The sequence below is a fragment of the Nomia melanderi genome, chromosome 3, assembly GCF_051020985.1.
Source record: "Nomia melanderi isolate GNS246 chromosome 3, iyNomMela1, whole genome shotgun sequence".
Taxonomy (NCBI): Eukaryota; Metazoa; Arthropoda; class Insecta; order Hymenoptera; family Halictidae; genus Nomia; species Nomia melanderi.
The window spans coordinates 3,728,854-3,748,183 of NC_135001.1; the positions used below are offsets into that span (position 1 = coordinate 3,728,854).

At 42.1% G+C, this 19,330-nt stretch overlaps 1 protein-coding gene across 1 annotated transcript in view; it reads left to right on the forward strand.

Moving 5' to 3' along the window:
- LOC116432445 (neurotrimin) overlaps nt 1-19,330 on the forward strand; it is a 249,747-nt gene that overhangs the window by 91,018 nt on the left and 139,399 nt on the right. The gene's annotated exons all lie outside the window — the stretch shown is intronic.

Genomic DNA, 19,330 nt, shown 5'->3' on the forward strand with positions numbered 1-19,330 from the left:
AGGCTCTTACCTAAATCATGGGCCGAAACAATGGCTAATTCCAGCCGGTGCTTTCAGGCTGGCTTCCTGAACCTATCGAGGTACTTAGCCGCATTGCGGGTCCTTCCATTTACAGGGCCACGATGTATTCCCCGCGACGAGACCCGTTCCGCGCGCAGCGTACACGCGCCGCAAATCCTTGATTTAGGCTCGCTGCGTACGTACGCACCCAGCCAAATCCCGTCTGCTCGACCCGACCGGCGCGCTCGACCGCGGTCTTCTTGTCTCTTGCCAACTGCTCCCCCGGTCTACGGGCTGCTTCCATACGAGTCTCGCCAAAAATCAGCAATGTTCGTGAATTTCTGTTGGTTAGATTAATGATAGTTAGACTAACCCTGAAGGAGCAAGATTTTTGTGTAGATTACTTAGTTACTTTTTAATGATATATAGCAGTTTGTGCAGAGGCGATTAATTTCTTCTCGGTGTTCGTTCGTCTACAATAAATGTGTGTCTTAGAAATGATATTTTGGTGGTGTACTTGACTGGACACAGGGCGGAAAGAATCAAAAATACTCTTAATCCTTCTACGAAATTTTGTTTCACTGTGAAAAATTGAATTATTTTGGATTACTATGTTTTCAACGTTTGTACGTCGGTTGCAAAAGAAAGAATTCACGTGTGAATGTTGTAATAAAAATTCTGATAAATCCAGACAGTTTAGTTACCAGCGTAAGGTTTAAATAAGCGAATGGAAAACAGCAGGTTCTAGTACGGCCGTGGGTTCACGGGAACGATCCGACGGGGTCTTTGATGTCGCGAGATCGAGGGGAATCTCTTCTCGCGAGACGCTGCACGTGGGTAACGCTCGTCGCTGGATTTCCGCGAGAGCGAGACTCGTGATTGGACTGAATTTTATCGGAGAGAATAAAATTGTGTCGAGTAAGAAGTTGAATGGTCTAGACGGTTTTGTATAATCTTGCTTTCTTTCGCGCGCCATGAATGCATTGTCTTTTAATACAATTTAAACGCTTCAAGGCAGAAAGATTTCATCTCTCGGTGTTCAAAATCAACTCAAGGTCACCTTAAAAATGACACTCAACGTTCCTGAAACTTAAAAATTTAGGAATTGAATGAAATCAAATTAGCGAGGGGAATAAGCCTCCGTTTGTATTCAGTCTTCGGAAATCGCTCCGAAGAACTTCACTTTCCACCGTTATTGAAACCAAACCGCATGTTTTCCGATTTCAAGTAACAACGCGTCGCCGTCGACGATTAATAAGCTCACAGCGAAACGTGTGTTCTAATCAGTTTCACTGTGAAATCGGGACAGCCTGGAAGTATCGCGGACAGCAAATTAGCACGCCTAGGATTACAATTTATCCGTAGCGTCGACGGTCGAGCGAGCGGTCCTATTGTGTCACGGGGAGAAACGGTGAAAATATCCACGTTATTGAAACCTTTCGACAGAAATCGCATTGTGGCGATGCCGGCGCGGATCCGTAACGCCTTTAAACGCGTATTAAACGGCTCGTCAGCCTCGACACCAGTTTTACTCGAACGGACAGCGAATCCGATTACGGGCTTCGCCGCAGTGAATTTTAACAGCAACAATGGTCATGCATAAAGTCGACGGTTCGAAAAAAAAAGGAAGAAAATATACGAGGTAGAAAAAAGGAACGACGGAGAAGGTGTGAAGGGGAGACAGAGAGAGTCGAGTGGGAGGGAAGCTCGATGTATAATAGGCGGTTGAACGTTGCGTAACACGAGCCGCGAACAGGAACGAAGGAACGGAAAATAAAAAAAAAATCTGGTCCAAAGGCCCGTTTTATATGAGCGACGGTGTGCGCGCACGCCGCACCGCTCGCGGAACGTAATTTGCTTTAGCGCCGGTCTGCGTAAATTTCAGGATGATGAGAACGTACGGCCGACGTTTAAATCGTTCTCGCCGCGCAGCGAAGTTTCCCCTCTAATATGGTCAGTCAAATCGGCTCGGCCTGGAATCCGCATAATACCGGCCAGCCCGGGATCGAGGATAAAAAACGTCCCACGCGAGCGAACCAGTGAGCGGGCGGCCGGTGTTTTCCATGCGCGCCGCGCCGAGTCAATCCTCTTTCGTCCGGCTCCATCGAAAAGACTGCTGACTCCATTAGCGCGATGTAAAACAATTTGAGCCGGCGGAAGCCCGACACGTGTTGGCTGTTTCGTCGAGCCTCGCCGAAAATCCGTATCGCCCGTCCGATATTGCGGAATAAAACGCCCCGTCGTCGGCAAGCACCCGGGAACGAGTCTGATAATGCGACGAATGGGAAAATCGCGGGAAATACTTTTCCCCTGGACCCTCTAATAGACATTTTTCGTTTCGTTCGGGTCTATTATTCTCGCGGGACGGTTTGGGTTAATAGCGACGGCGATTTCGAATTGCTTTTACATTTCGTTCGTGTTTCGAAGTGGAAAGATGGGTCGCAACTTTTATCACAATGGCGCGGGAGGGTTGATTAATTGTGTTGCGGCTGTCAATTATTGCAATTTGATATTTTATTAGAAAATAATGGTTTTGTTTAGTTATTGAATTATTCTTTATTACAAGGTTACTTATTTATTACAGCTGTTTCCTCAATTCGGCGCATTTCAGTAAAGCTCGATTGAAAACTCTATTTCCATCAATCTGCATATTATGTACATCTTACACTTTTCCAAACACAACAGGTGTTCAACGATTCAGGATCGTTAGCACGTAGTCCTGTGGAAGCTTATAATTGAAGAAACGATCAAGGGACGAGAGTGCTGAGATAAGAACGGGATCGCGAGACGTTGGCCCAGCGCGAAAATTCTCATCAGCCGGCTTCAATTAGCAGATAACCTCGGTAACACAGAGAAAGAGTAGAACTGCGATTCCCGAAATATCGGTATGTTAAAGACAGCGACGTGGCTCGACCGATTCGCTTTCCAATCGCGCCCGTGAACGATTCTCAAAATGGCGACGATCGTTTGCAGTTCAGCCAGCGAATTTAACCTCTCAACTACTACAGGCGACTAGAGTGGCTTTCGCGGATATCATCTGTTCGAACGGTACGCCACTACAGTGGCTCACTGCTTTCTCTGCCATCGATAGCTGCGTACATTGTTGATTATTCTAACGTAGTCGCGCAAGAAAAGTCTCCTAGTCTGAAATCGTAGCGTTATATTTATTCCGCGTAATCTGCGTCAGGTCTTATAGAAACACAGCTTCGCGACTAATCTCATCGCAGCTAAACGATGAACCCTTCGCACTGGGAAGCTTTTCACTAAAAACACGTTCAGATGAGACATTCATTAAAACTAGTTAACAAGAAAACATACGTAAATTAAGAAACAAAGATAATCCACTTAAATATTAGTATTATACGTGAGACATCATAATTTTACATCAAATCAAATGATGACCAAGAGTCACCTCTTAAGTGCAAAGGGTTTATTAAGCGCGTGCACAAATGAAAACGCGGTCACGGCGACGAACAAAGCAACGCCGCTTTCTGAATTTGAAATTAAGATAGACGACACACCGTCTCTTTGCTGCACTGCTCGCAGCGAGTTCGAACGGCCATTACGGTGTCCCGTGCACAGCGAGGTACGAGCGGAAACACGGATTAACTTTTCTTCTTCATGGAGTAGCGACAGGAAACACGGGAAATGAAAGTTTGAACTTTGACTTTTTATTCGGTCTTGGTGGGAAGGCGTGGGCGTGCGCAGGTGCAATCGCGATCAATGAATTTTTCAACTGGCAACAGTCGCGCGAGTCGTAGCGTGCGCGCGGTGCACCGATGCACGCTCATGGGGCATTAACTTCAAAAGGGTCATTCGCGCGAATTAAACAAGCAGTAAAAAAAAAGTCGTGGCTCGTTCAACGCCGCGTCCAGTCCCGACCCGGAAAATGCGTGGAATTTTCAGGGCGAAAGTTTCCCCCGTGTGTGCGGCTTGTACAAGCATTACCGGCGTTGTACGCGCAGCCGGTGATCTGCATTTTGTCGCCCAGTCGCGAAATCGTTTCGCTATAAAACCCCGTTCGAAATTCGAGGTCCGCACGGGAAAGTGGCGTTCGGCCGTGCGGCATTATGCGCGCGGGCAAACGCGACAGAATTTGACGCGCCTCGCCCGCCAATTTTCGCGTAGGACCCATGAAACAATTGTAACGCGAAACCGAAATGGCGGAAACTTTTAATGGCCCTACGGAGCGTTACTCGGCCCCCGGGGACTAGCATTATCGTGCTTGGCCTATTTTCTTGGCCGGCGCTGAGCTATTCGCGACGTTAACGGGTGTGGAGAGTATTGTTCTTTCGTGGTCGAATACTCGATGATTCTACCCTGGAACGTCCAGACAATACCTGTGACGGATTTCTGGACGGATGTTCCGCAGTCTGCGGATATTTATCGCTGTCGCTTCTTCTGTGTATTTATATTTTCCATTTGTTTCGAAGCTTCGAATCGTCCTTTCTTGTGCATCCGGAATGATTTAGAACTTTCAACGAATGATAATGGATTGCAGAGTTTTGGTGTATAATATCTGTCGAATTTATAGCTGGATTTCGTCCGGTGCGTAGAGTGATGGTTAGCTCTTGATTAAGAATATTACGTTTTTGGTTGTTTATTATCGTTGATCGCTTGAAAACGCTCGCCAAATCTAAGAATTATTACCACGCAAGTTTGTTTCATCCGAATATTAATCAGCTAAAGTAGCAACCATCTGGGCTACCTGCAAGTATCCGTAAATAACGCTGATCCCTGGCGGAACATCGAAATACCAGAAACGTTTCGTCAAGTATTTCAGCAAATGTTCTACGGTAACGTAACTCGATTACTTAGCGGAAGATTAAGAAGGAGTCATCGGCTCGTTAGAACCGTACAGATGATTAACTAGAGCCCGGGCTCGGTTCGTCGGTTATAAAAAGCGGTGAATTTCGAGGGATGTGGATAATTGAGAAAAATCGTGTGCGCGGTGAACGGGCCAGGTGCCAACGACGTCGCAGCATTACTCGAGAACTAATTGCCCTCATATTATCTCCACCCTCCCCTCCGTCCCCGTTCCGTCCGTGTACCACGCTCTCGCGCTCGGCTTCCTTCCACCCTCGTAATCAACCAACCGCAAGACCTGTCTATCACAGTCCTGCAGGTGGCAGTGTTGTAATTTGCAAGCCGATATCGCAACAACAACGCGTTTACCATTACAACTGTCAGGCTAATGGAGCCCAGATTAAGGCTTAGCCCGTTATCATTGCTCCCTCGAGCGTGTATCGGTGTCTTTCTAGCTAGCCGTGTCGCAGCTCGCGCCAGTCGCGTCAAATCCTGAGTGACTTGTTAACCGTGAGCCCCCGCGAGCCGTCGCCGATAATGTTGACGTTTTTGCTCGCGTCGACACGACCGCCTTGGAAAATGAGAATGATGCACACCGCTCGTGGCGATTCTCATTTAGCGATGGACTACCGTGCACAGCGCGGCGCGGCGCGATGGAGAAGATTAGACGCGCTCATGTAGGCCGCTCGCGAAAGATCTCATCGCGACCTGCTAACTTTTTATGGTACTCATTTCGCCGGCGCGTTCGGTATTCAGCTTTTAATTCATTACGACTTCGCTGCCTATTGAAGCTCGACTTGACGGAGTACTTGTTTCGAGTGTGACGAGGATTAATTTTGTTTCGATTAGACGATTTGCCTTTCTTCTTCGATCGAGAAATTGTGTACTTAATATTTTGCCGATCGTTGTTGTAACAATATTTTAATATGTATAATAATATTTGATTTTAAATGTATCTAGTATCGCTGAGGAAATATTTAGGCATCCATCATGTAAGATATCACGTGACCAATCGTGGAGATCGATGGATTTCCACTGTTGTATCATGCTGTGCTATTGACTGTATCGATTAACGGCAGCATTGAATGAAGGCCTTACTGATTCATGTAGTACTTCTATTCCTGATATTCTTCCTTTGTCAGTCCGTCTTACATTGCATAACCTGTCGGTCTAAGCAGCACGTGTCTATCATCCGTTCAACTATTAGTGAACTATTACTTGATTCGTTTTCAGACTGAAATATCCTATTAAACATACTTATAACTTACATTATAGTCGACACTATATTTGTAGTTTCCTATAGAATACAATGTAGGTTTCCTCGTAGTAATAGTTTATTTATTAGTTACAATAGACATTGTAATAGTCATCCGATAATAGTAGTTGTCGTTATTCATTGCCCACGATCGCATATAATTCCCAATACATTCGCCTACGATGCACTCCACATTTCTATATTTAATCGTACACAACACATTTCAAACAGAAGGAAAAGAAACATTCCGCCTATAATAACCGAACGTCCCATAGCGAACCGTCTAGAAGTGCTCTCTAAAAAACAAACACATTCCCCGAGTGCATCATTAATCCGAATCTAAAACGTAACATCCTTAACGACGATCTCAACAACGGTCCGTTCCCGATCCTGATTAAGCGAATCGGAACGAGCACATACATCCGTCGTTTTCAGCGTAGCGTCCGCCGCGTGCCGCTCGTCGAAACGGAACGGCACAAGGGAAATTCATCCGCGATCATAAAATATCGAGACTCTTCGGCTCGTATTAGAGATGATTTTTGTCCGAGGGATTGGTCACGTAAATGGACGTGGATACGGGCTACGAATGGAGGACCAATAATATTAATACGTCTAGGCGTAATCCGGTATAACGAGTCGCGTCATGGACGAAAACGTTTCATTCCCCGTATAAAGTATGTATGGGACGATAGCGAAGGTCGGTTTATCGGGGGCATCGAGTTTCGTCGACGTCGGATCGATATTTATGGGCGTCATAAAAGTAATATTACCCTCAGGCTTATTACGCCTCTGTATTACTGGCAATTCTTCGACACGACGGCGACGACGGGGGCGAGGCGCAGGGGGGAGTCGGTTGATTTTTCGGGACGGCAGAAGGGGATGATGCTACCGGATTGCCGTCAATCTAGGATCGTCTGTACGTGTACACCGTAGAAATTCCTTTGTCCCTTTCTCCAACGTCTATCCTCTGTCCTCCGTTGATCGCGACCCTCTCGTTAGAAGCTTTTTTCACGAGGGGACTCGGCCTCTATTTTCGCAGCACGGCTTCCTCGCGGCTGACAGGGCATTAAATATTTAATGGCCGGAACCCTGCGGGGCTCGCGGAGCCGGAACAACGGTTGCAAATCCGCGCGCTATATCCCGAATTCTTTTTCCGCGTGATTTCTGTCGCCGGGCTCCCGTTATTCCGGGGCATCGGAGAGCCATCGTTTCTTGTTGCCGCGGAATCGATATCATCCCGCGCCGACCACCACCTCTCCCCCTGCTCGCCCGGCGACCGCATTGTCGACGTGAATTATTGCGCTCTGTCTGCTCGCAAAATTGTCTTATCGTGTGTCGCGTCGCGTCGCACTGACAACCGCGGCCTTCTTTCTGAAACATTATATCGAGATTCGTTGCGCCGTCTTTATTAGACGCGGACGCTCGACGCTGACCTTCGTTAAGAGTGTAATTCGCGCGATCGAATTATTTAGCCGGGAATTCCCGGGTGGAATGGGTCCAGGGAATTCTGCGGCGCTCGTGTCGGAGAATGATGCGTGTTCCTGTTGTGTGGCCTTGCCAGGAATTCCCCGTGGGACGAGGTGGATGAAAAAGTTTGCTGCTGCGATGCTGATTTCTGGATCATGGTGGTAGAGTCTTTTTGTCTTGATAATGCAACGAATTAGTATTGCGACGAGGCTAAGTTCTCGTGTTGTATTGTTCAGTTGGAGTGGAACTGGTTACTTTGTATTTACCACGTTGAATGCCGTGGGAGTCACCGGTGACTCTCAACCAGATAGAATGATTACAGTTCATTCAATTTAAAAATGATTATTTGTAAACATTTACATATTATAAATATTGCTATACGGTGACATTAGGCTTGATGAATATGCAATAATAATAATGTAATTCAATGAAATGATTTAAAATTGTATTTTTTCCATTTCGTGTATTTTGCTCTATGGAATTGTGCGGCATTCAACGTATTAATAAATTAGACATCTTCAGTTTGTTTTATTTGAAAACTTATCGAGTTGAGGCATATCTTTGGGAAATGTTTGATTTGAAATTTTAGGAAATGTTTGTGTTTGAGTCTAGTGGACGGAAGTACCGTTTCCTGTTCGAATAATAAATATTTTCAGCGAATGTATATCGTTGTTTGTTTTTATTTTATTCCCGTAGATCACGTTCGAGTAGAGCGGTAGCATTCTAAATAGCAAGATTCATCGAGCAAAGTAACTGAAATACTTGTATATCCGCAAATGTTCAGGTACGCGTATGTCTGGAAGCAATTTGCGATAACACAGCTTAATACCCTGGAGGCACAATCTGTGAACTCAAACAACCGCGGTCCCATCTAATCGATGGAAGACACGTATAGACGTGCAATCTGTTTACAGTCAAACAGAACTTAAATTCCACCGCACGGTTTTCGGCCCATCGTTTATGGCGGCTTAATAAGTTCGTTGACTACCTAATTACACGGCTATGTGTACCTACGTGACTCGTGTCCCTTTACACGGGTTCCCAAATTGTAACAGTTATAATCACTTCACGTTTCAAAGAAGATTAATATGACTTTCGTTTCATATTTTGCTTCGTATATATTTCATAGTTTCTCTTTACAAGTCAATGAAACCACTTTGCTGTTCTGTTCCTTGCAGAATACTTTAAAGAAACGTTAATCACCGATGACTCCCAATAGCATATTCATTATTCCTTCGTATTACCTTGTTCGATGTTTAATTCGTCTTCAAATAGACGGCAGCCCTTCCACTGTAAAAATGAAATTATATTCTTAACGTCGCGACTGTAACGAGAATTATACGCTTGTAGTAAAACTTTCACCGCTTTCCATCTTCCCGAGCTGTCCCGAGTTTGGTATGCCGGTAATTATATCGACAACAAACGTAATAATAATTGCAGCAACCGGGACCTGTTTGCATTGAATGTTTGGTGTTTGATTAAAAGTGTCGTCGATAAATCTCAATTACGGTGTCGCCATTCGCGCGCCGGGCGTCGGGGCTCGGGCAAATTTCTGATTAAATTGTCGTGGGAAATATGTGAAATTAGCATTAAATGGACTATACGCGGTAATTGGTGTGAAAACCGAAATATATGATCGGCCGCGACATATGAGCGTTAATGAAGTCTGTAATTATTGCGTTTTGTCACGTAGCGCTCAATTGTCGCGCGGTGATACGTTCGAGGATACGTTTATTAGCGGTTCATTAACTATCGTGACGTTTAAGTTAATGGACAAACCCGCGGGAAGAATTTTAGATTTCAGAGCGAGCCGCTGCAGAGTCGCGGATGACGCATCGATCGAGCAGATGCCATCGTGCTGTGCCAAGGAGAGCGAGCAATCTGTCATTTCGCGATTTACGCGACGCACGGTGCGTCGAGCGAGCGGGGTTTGTATAAAAAAATCGAATTTCGTTGTTTTGTGATTTATTCATGCTCCGGGTAGTTTTTAGACCTCTTTCTCTAGATACTCTTTTATATTCAGAATTACCTGTTTAGAGTTTTTATTACTTTCAAATAGCGAATTATAATCCTGAAGCATTTTCAAGCTTTAATTTTTATATAATAAGCATTAATAAATGGAATTATTATGGGTTCCATATCAAACGAGTTCAATGAAATTCAATTTGTTAAAGACAGCTATTTTGTGATTATTTTGCGGAACAAATTAATAATGGTTGAATTTATTTCGAAGGAATCGGTATAAATTGAATGTTCTGCGCGTGAAAATTTAATTGCCGGTCGGAAGTAATTGCGGACTCTCTGAATATGTATACGAATATATGTACGTATTTGTGAACTATTCTACGAAATGAAACACTTTGCTTCTCGTTAATGCAGACGCGTTTGTGTTGTATGTAAGTCATTCGACCGGCAACACAGATACATGTAAACTTTATTACTATAGATTAAATGATGTCAGGACTTCGAAGTCCTCCGAGAACTTTGCACCATTTATCTCTGTCAGATCTACGAGGTATCTAAAATTAGTCAAAACTTCGAAAGACCCTGAGTTTCCAATAACGTTCGAAATGATTTGGAAATTCGACACGATTCTGTTGAATGTATTAACCCATTTGCAGGTTGTCCTTAACTACTGTAGCACATATTCGAGATCCTCGGAGCGCCGCTGTAAGGAACAACTAACGAGTACACAAACAGTATTAAACTCATTAGCTTAACGCAACTACTACGATTCATATTTCCCAAACAAAATAAACAAGCTCAATGAAATGTATGAAACGCTTAAGTACGTCGAATTTTATAAGACTAAGAAATTAAAACTCCTAAATTCTAAAGAATTCGAAGACGCCTATAATAAAATCAGACTTCAAAGATGCTCAACTAACTAATGAACCTCTTTCACACAGAAAACTCACTAAATATTCATCCTAATGAAATTCCAAGGAAAGTCTAACGCACTTCAAACAAAAACGTTAGTCCCAATTAATCAATTCCCGTCAGTTCTCATCACATTTCCAATACTTACTTACTACTCGTCGATACAACTGCACGTAACCAATCGGATACAACTATAATACAAAGGAAACAATCAACAAAAGAGTTCTACCCCTACGTAACATTGTTATCCAACAAAGAATCCCATAGCATCTGCGAAACGCAAAATCTTCATTCGATAATCTCCATCTCAGGAACGTCATTCCAATGTCCCCGTTAATCACGCCGACCATCGTCCCGCCGCCCTGGCACTTCTAATGAGCGACAGTGTAATATAAAGCTCGAGGATGACGGTCGGGTTGGCGTAAATAAAAAGCGCGGGATTAGCAGGCGCGGCCACTCGACGCGGAATACGGGATATCCTCGTTATTCGGATGACTGCGTCACAATGGCCGCAAGGCGATTATAAACTAAAGCAATTAATTATAAGTGGTCTCGCAGTATAACGACTCCACGCTAGAAATTCCGGCGTGCAACGCCGGAGCATACCGCGAATATTTGGTTTGCCATGAAACGCTTCAAGAACGGCCGCGCCTTCATCTTCCGGTATGCGGTGAAACTGCAGTTCTCTCTGTTCTCTCTTTCGCCTCTGCCCATCGCGAATTCTTTTCATCCCCTTCGCCGACCCCACCGGCCCTCTTTCTTCCTCCCCCTTCCCTTGGTCGTCGTCGTCGTCGTCGTCGTCGTCCCACCCCACCCTTTTTAGATCTCCATTTATCAATTACAACAAGTTGCGGGAGCGCCGGCGGGAATAAACCGCTGAAAAATCCCATTATCGGCGCCCGGAACCTGCGCCCTTGCATTTATTTTGTTTCCATTTAACTTACCCGGAGACTTTCCTCGCCTTACGATACGACAACCAGAGAATTCCTGATGAGGGTGTGGTGGAATATCGATGCCCCCCTCCCCCGGAATACGATCGATGTAGCGTTTTAATTGCGGCCGATTCGTATCGGCCCGGTTTCGCCCGTGTTCCGTCGACGACAAAGTTCCACGCCGTTTGTTTATTTCGCGTTTCCTTTCTATACTTCGTACTTTTTATTGATAGTGGTATTGAAGTCGTTTCTGTTGCCTCGTGGATAGTTGTGTTAAATCTTTGCACTCGAGAGCTGACTGTCAGCCGGTATTTGATTTGATATGAGTTATGGGGTCTTGTTTGTGTTAGGTTGTGCATACTGTGTTTGCTCTGTAGATTGTTTCAAAGAATGTCGTCTATATCTGTAAGCGGAAGTTCGGAAGGGTGGTTTTCCTCGAACAAAAATACACTGCGTGATAATTATTTAGTTTATTACTAAAATGACCGGTAATAGTGTGTTTCAATTTTTCGAACGAGAAATTGTTGATTGTTTCTAGTGAAAAACTTTCGAATGCAATGGATTAATTACGATTGTATTTCCTTGAATTGTTTCAATGATGATAAAGGCTACTTTCCCGTACAGATTTTTTGTTCAACCAACATCTCGTTCAAGCATTGTTTATTACAAAATATCGGCTTCGGTAGTTCGAAATAATTATTCAACGTTCCCAGCCACTTGTAACAGGAATGTAATATTCATTCAAAGTTTCACTTCCAGTACCGCGTGATCTCGGATTTAACCCAAGTTTAATCCAGGCCTTACCCTAACATAAATCATGCGCAACGTACAGGATTTAACAAACATTATCAGGCAATTACCGAACATTCTCTGGGAGCGTTAAAACATAGATTAAAATATAACAAGTCGATAGAACTGAAGTATTTATCCATGAATTAAAACTTTGAACCGTTGATGCCGTCAACGAACAGAATCAGTCTGAATTAAATTCGATTCAGCTGAAATTAATGTCGGTCAAACTCTATTAAAACCTAAGTGTACATCGAAACAACGCAGTATATTCCATTTTACATGAAAAATCATTGTAACACGCTTACCCATCGGAAAGAAGACAATGGCGACCGATCTTATCCCAATCGGGGAATGTTTTCCTCGTTAACTTCGTTTTATCGGCTGGCAGGATTCTGGGATTTCTAAAGACGTCGATAGGAAATTCGTTTATGCGAGGATCGACAAGTTCTGGCTTTGCTCCCTAAATGTAATAACGATAAAATGTCATTTTGTCGCAATCCGACCGGGGAACGTTCCTCCGCGGAGGAAATAACGTATGTTCGGTTTTCCTAATCGGATGTTCGACTGGCTTTTCCGGGATAATAGCCCGAGCAGCCGGGATTACGGAGGGACAGAGGCTAGGATGGCTCCCCTATCGATGCTACCGACGAACTGCCACCTTAGAAACAGAGCCTTTCGTGCAGTTTTCTTCGAGAACAATCGTGAACTTGTCAGCGAAACGCATCGGTGAACGTAAGAACGTTTTCACGCGACGATACGCGTACTATGGACGCTGTGTATACAGGCTGTTGCAAAATATGTGGGCATAACTTAAGGGCGAAATTAGAACGCTGACATAACAAAATAAGTTCATATAAACGTATACCCAGTGTGATCTTGTTTTCGAATTCTACTTGAAGCTTTGCCCACATGTTTTGAGACAGCCTTATATAAGTTCCAAAAAGTCAGAATACAGGAAGAGATCAGAAAAGGTTGATATTTTTAACCGTTTGCTGTTGATCAGTATATTATAGATTTCGCATCGGGAATGCTGTTAAAGCCACCATTAATTGCAATGAGGTTTGAGCTTTATACAATGCGGTCGAGCTATCTCTGACCGTCGATTTTCGATTTAACATCGTAATACTGATGAAGAACGTACTGAAAATATCGATCGTTTGCGAGACTTCCGGTCGAAACGTTGAATCAAATTGTATTATTCACGCTCGAACCGACGAGATATATTAGGACTTCCTTATTCCCGAAAATGTCTTGAAATATTAACTGTCACGGTTTTAAATTGGGAAACCGTAACACAATAATGTAATATTACATTGTAACATACCATAATAACGAGGCGATGGTAGCATTATCAACGTGCATAATCAACGAAGCAGTCAATCATTCGCGAATCCTCATCAAAATGAATTCGATATTGTGCTCTTTTAACATTGTTATCGAAGCTTAGTTTCGTTTAATTACGTCGTGCCGTTCAGTTAACAGTATTTCTGCCGAAAATGTCAAAAGACACCTTCCGAAATCTCAAGTTAAAATGATTTTCTCAGTTTAATAACTCCCTTCAATTGAATTTTCATTTTCTATAATTAATATCATAATCGTTATCGGAACAGTCGAAACGTCGATTCAGACTATACCACTAAGCTTGGAAAAGAATGTTAATTTAAAATTTTGAAAAGTGTCTTTTGACACCTCCGGCAGAAACAATGTTAAACTGAATCATATGAAATTGGATAATTAAACTTGCATGATCTCTATGATATTCAGAAAAAGTTTCTCGGGGATCTAACGTACAAGTGAATCGTTTTTGGAAATTATAAGAAGCGCAAGAAGATATAAATTCTTGCGAGAAATTTATGTTATAAAAATGAATATATACGTATGGATGTTACCACGATGCTCGAACAAGAAGAAGAACGGAATGCTGAAGAAAAACAAATACGTGAAACCTGTCAGTCCCGCGCAACGCGTAAAAACTTTCGGATAATATATTTCTCGGAATGGAATCCGGTAAGTCGGACGCGTTTGAAAGACTCTACGGAGCGTGCCTTCGCTCAAATAAAGTCTTTAAATTCGAAGTTCCATTCTTCCGACGAACATAGCGAAAATCCGCAGTTGATTTCCGGATAACCTAATATTTCAAAACCGACTGGATCAATATGGACGTCACTCCAAAAAAAGGTTTGCCCCCCGGAAAATGTAGGTCGCTGATGTCCCACCTGGCATTGAGCGTTTTAATTTTTCAAATCCCTTTCAATAACGTTACATTGCATTTTACAAATGGAGTAGCATATTCTCATCCTGATGGTACGAGAACGCTAGAAGGACGGATCAGGTCACCATGAATTTTCGAGAAAATCTAAAGTCGTATTACGGCAATGTTAGATCATTGTAAAATCCTAGAATAATTTTTGCCCCTAACGAAGACGCGCACACAGAGTTGCATAAATAATTCTTTATTCAAAAATTTCGGAAATCGAACACGAACGTTTGTAATGTTTCTTCCTAAGTATTAATGATCAGATTAGAAGAATTAATTATACACAGAGGATTCTATGCATAGAGGATTCGCTGCAATGCAATGTAATAATGTGAAATTTACAATTAATGATAATGTTATTATCGTTAAGTAATGCCTGAAAATTTATTATTATTTCAATTGTATTGAAACGTATTACCATGGTAAGCTCTGTGGACCATTTCGAGAATATATCGAAAATTCCCATTGTCCCTCCGCATCGGTTCCTTTCAAAGGTGACCATTCTATTGTCTGGAAATTGGTCACTAATTTCGTGGGTGTTGGACAGGGTGTACAATCACGAGGCCACGATTAATATCTCATGATACAAGGTCTCGTATGTGTGACCTCATTAAAACTATACGTCAACAGCGCCGGCCACTCGTCTACGACTACGTACTATCGCTCATGAAGTTAAGTTTCAAAGTGGAATATTTAAACAGCCTAGGTGAACCGCCTTTAAGTTACCATAGTAAACGTTCATGACTTTGAAACGAGCGAACATTGTTGCATACCGGAGCCTTGGGCAAGTGCATTCTTAACTACGGCGAAGATCATGTAACAACGTACGCTCGCGTGGAACACGTGCTCCGTGAAACGAAACTTGAATTGATAACGTTGTTCATTTGCGCAGCAATTTCCCGCCAATTAACAGATCATTTTGCAAATGATACTTAACCACTTCTTTCTTTTAGAATTCTTAACGCCTCGTCGAACAATGGCTGTCGTTTCTTTCGACAATGCGTTATCTTTTGACTTCTTTACTATCTACAGTTCTAATTATTAAGGTATAACTATAACTATGAAAGTAATGACTATAATTAGTGAAGTAATAGCTGTAACTATAATTAAATTTTATACTAAAGTATTATTCGTGAAGTAATAACTGAAACTATAATTAACTTTTATAGTTACAGTTATAACTTAATAATTACAGCTATGGAAAGTAAAAAGGTCATAAGATAACGCTTTGACGAGAGGAACGAAAGATCTCCGTCATTGACTAACAATGCGTTAAGAATTCTAAAAAAAAATAGTTAACAATCATTACAGTTATAACTGTAACTACAAAAGTTATAACTTTTAAATCACCATTAAATCATTACTTGCCGTTCAATGCTCAATCAGAGTTTTAATTCGAAAAGATTATCATACACCTCATTTGATCACTAACCGTGCGACAGACAATCCGTTAATATAAAAACGTACGTATTCACAAACACCTTCATTGAAAGGTTTCGGTAGTCTGTCGAAGATACAATTCGCCGAAGCCATTTATACCTCTTCAATCCGTCATCTATTAAAATATACATAACTCAATTTGTTTCGAGCGTCGTAGGTACAGAATAAAACGATGCGGAGAACGCCGGTATTGGCACACAAATTTGAATTGGTTCCCGTGAACCCCGGCCCCATCCCGATGCTTCCACCTTTAGCAGAAATTTGAAGAAGGAATTTGTAGCTTACTGTATCAGCAAGATATCGGTATGACGTCAACAGCTCGGCCATTGTTACCAGTAGTATTGTTTCGGGTTGTTTCTCGGCAAGCTACGAGCCTTTTACGTTGAGATTTCCAGGCTACCGCCGGCGAACTAAATAAAAGGAAAATGAACCCGACCACACCCATCCAGTCTTGGTATTCCGAGGTGTTCGACCTCGTCTCGGGAAATCACGGTAATCCGGGGCTCCTTCCGAGGAATAGTGTTCGCATGTTTCGACGAATAGCATTAAGAAGTCGTAGCATCTTGTAAACACTGAGAACACGAGCCCCATACGTTGCTGTTTATCAGGATTCACTTCACGTTAACAGAATTTCGGGAAATATTGCTATTTACTTGTTCAAACATTCATGTTCAAACATACATTTCGGTTGAACAGGCAACTCTTACAAATGGCCAACGCATAAAAAATGAATATTTGCAAACATTTCTTGCGTATTACAAGTTTACTGAAAATATTTGTTTTTTACTTGTGTTTCTCGTACGGCCTTTATTTCGTTGAAATTTTCGTGTACGCAAATTTATTGATTTATTTTATATTTAATTTGTTAACAGATCAAACATTCCTCTGTTCAGATAGGAAACTGAGCGTACAACGAATGCATTGCAGGAAAAATAAGACCGTTATTGAATTTTATCGAATTATTTGACCGACTAGTTAAAGCTGCATCTAAATCGACTTCAGTGATCTATATAAAGTGATCGTATATCAGTAGCGCAGGAATATTAAAATCATTCAGGAAATAACTGTTACGAATTGACGCGTGAAAGTATAACTAGATAAATTTATGCAATATTAACGTACTATTGTAATTATAATGAATGATTATTCATTTAAATTCTAAGTTAGCTCGGAATTGATTTTTACATTCATCTTCTGGTTAATGAAGTAATACAGTGAATCGTTAAATCTAAAATTCTAATTGAAGTACTATTTCCAACTCCATTCTACTTTAATCCGGTTTATTAATATATTCACTGCCGCCAACGCGGTTCTACGTTACTTTAACGTTCATAGTTGGTTGTCGCTGAATACTATTCAATATCGTTTTATATTTATAGCGAGCAGTGGTCGTTTTATATTATCTAAAACTTTATCATTCCAGTTTATGGTTACTGCAGCTATATAAAAATAAACTTACCCGTCCACACGCGTATATCTTATAACCCGTTCATCATCAAAACTATTATTAAATTTGTGATTACCCGCCAACTGAACTTTCACGAGTAAATCAATATCGTATGAAATCATTGCACACGATCGCTGTAGAATCTCGTTTTTATATAAATCTGTTTCGTTATTGTTTCAAATGTATTCTCTGCAAATTCCAGCAACCTCTTCATTTCCGCAGTTATTCAATTTACATTCGTCGGGTTTACAATTTGTTAAGGCTGAAATCAATAGTTGAACGAATTATGTAATAAAGTAATATTTTTTACTTTTGTTTTCATCGTCAGATTTCCAAATATTATTCGCCGGGACGAGTTAAATAGAAAGTGAACAGATAATGTGGATAATGATTATTGTTAACGTAAGGGTCTTAACAAGCCTAAACGCTGTTATGCAACTGACGGCTTATTAAAAACAGTTTACTTGAACCAGCGAGGTGTAGGTTTAATAACGACAGGAGGAAGAGTAGAGCCACAACGGCGGGAGATAATTTCCCCACAAAGAGGAAGTGAAGTGTGTTTCCCGCGGTTTTCTGCCCTGCCCCTTTGGCGGTATCCTCCTTTTTGTGCCCTGATCATATGAGTAACTCCCTTCGTAAATTACAGATTAAATCATCTCCCTCTTGCATCTAAAAATATTTGAACGTTGAACCTATCTTCCGATCTGAATCTTCGAGTATATGCATCGTTACATTTAAATAAATACTTCATTTTTCTGTTAAATCGGTTCAAATGAAATAAATCGTAATTTCAAATGAAGGTTAAAACTCAAATTAAAAGAGTAGAGATCAATTAATTAGTAGAGATCAAAAGTAGAGAGAAAAAAAGATCAATTTGATCCTCACTTGAGCAACCTATATTTATTGAAAATTATAAAACCGTGTACTTATTTAATAATCCTTAAAACAATCTTAAACCCATCGATGAAGAAGAAAATAATATGGTAGATCAAGGGGAATAGAATTATTTTCTATCTGACAGTCGGAAAATCAAAGTATTCGAGCATTAATAACAAGAAACAAACAAAACGCTACACCCTTCCTTTTCCAGAAGGAAAGGAAGAAGTAGGAAATATAATTTGCGATACAACAAACGCAATCGGTATTTTTATTTCGAACCGATTCACCTCGCGTCTGCTCCATCGCGCGCAAAAATAATGATCGCCGATGTGTACTCATTTAAACGTAATCTCGAGGGCGGCGGACTCTCTCGATGCCCATCGAAAGAAATATCGCGAGGAGATTACGCAGTGTAATTGCAATTAACGCGACACGGGAATCTGCAAACGCGGCGATAATGTATTCACAATGTTGACGGAGCGACCGCAATTGCATAGAACGAAGTAACCGCGCGCGTCCGCCGTCGATATAGCACGGTTATGAATATGTGATGAGTACGCCGGTGTTTACAGATTTACAGTTCGCGAAACACCGCGGACCCTGTACAATAATCTGTCCGGCCCTTGGTACGAATCTTACGGTGTCTCGAACCTCATTCGGGTCAAAGAGGTTAGCATCGATTCATTTCGGTAATTCGTATCGAGCTGTGACACGGGGACAGCGGAGTCCGACGCGAGCGCACGTTCACGTGGACAAAGCTGGCGCAACGGCGATTAAATAAAACTCTACTCCCATCCGTGACGGTTTCAGTAAATGGAAACTGGAATGAAGTATTCAATTCTATTAAATTCCCCCATGTTAGAGGGGGCGAGTGATATTTTTGAAGATTTTTATACGACACGAACGCATAAAGTTCCGCTGATAAAAGTCTTGCGCTCGAAAAGATAAAACCGTGGCTTTCCATTCAGCGGGACGCCGCTTCGGCCATTATAAAATTTATGCGTTCCACTACTCGACGCGTCGGATACTTTTCGAATACATTGATTCGCCGACAAACTAGTGCGCACGATTTATCGGTGCAGTTAATTCGCGGCGTTTTATGTTTGGCGTCGCTCGGAACGATCTTCGTAATTGAATTTGTCTCGGCACCCGGTTACGACCCAGATAACGCGTGC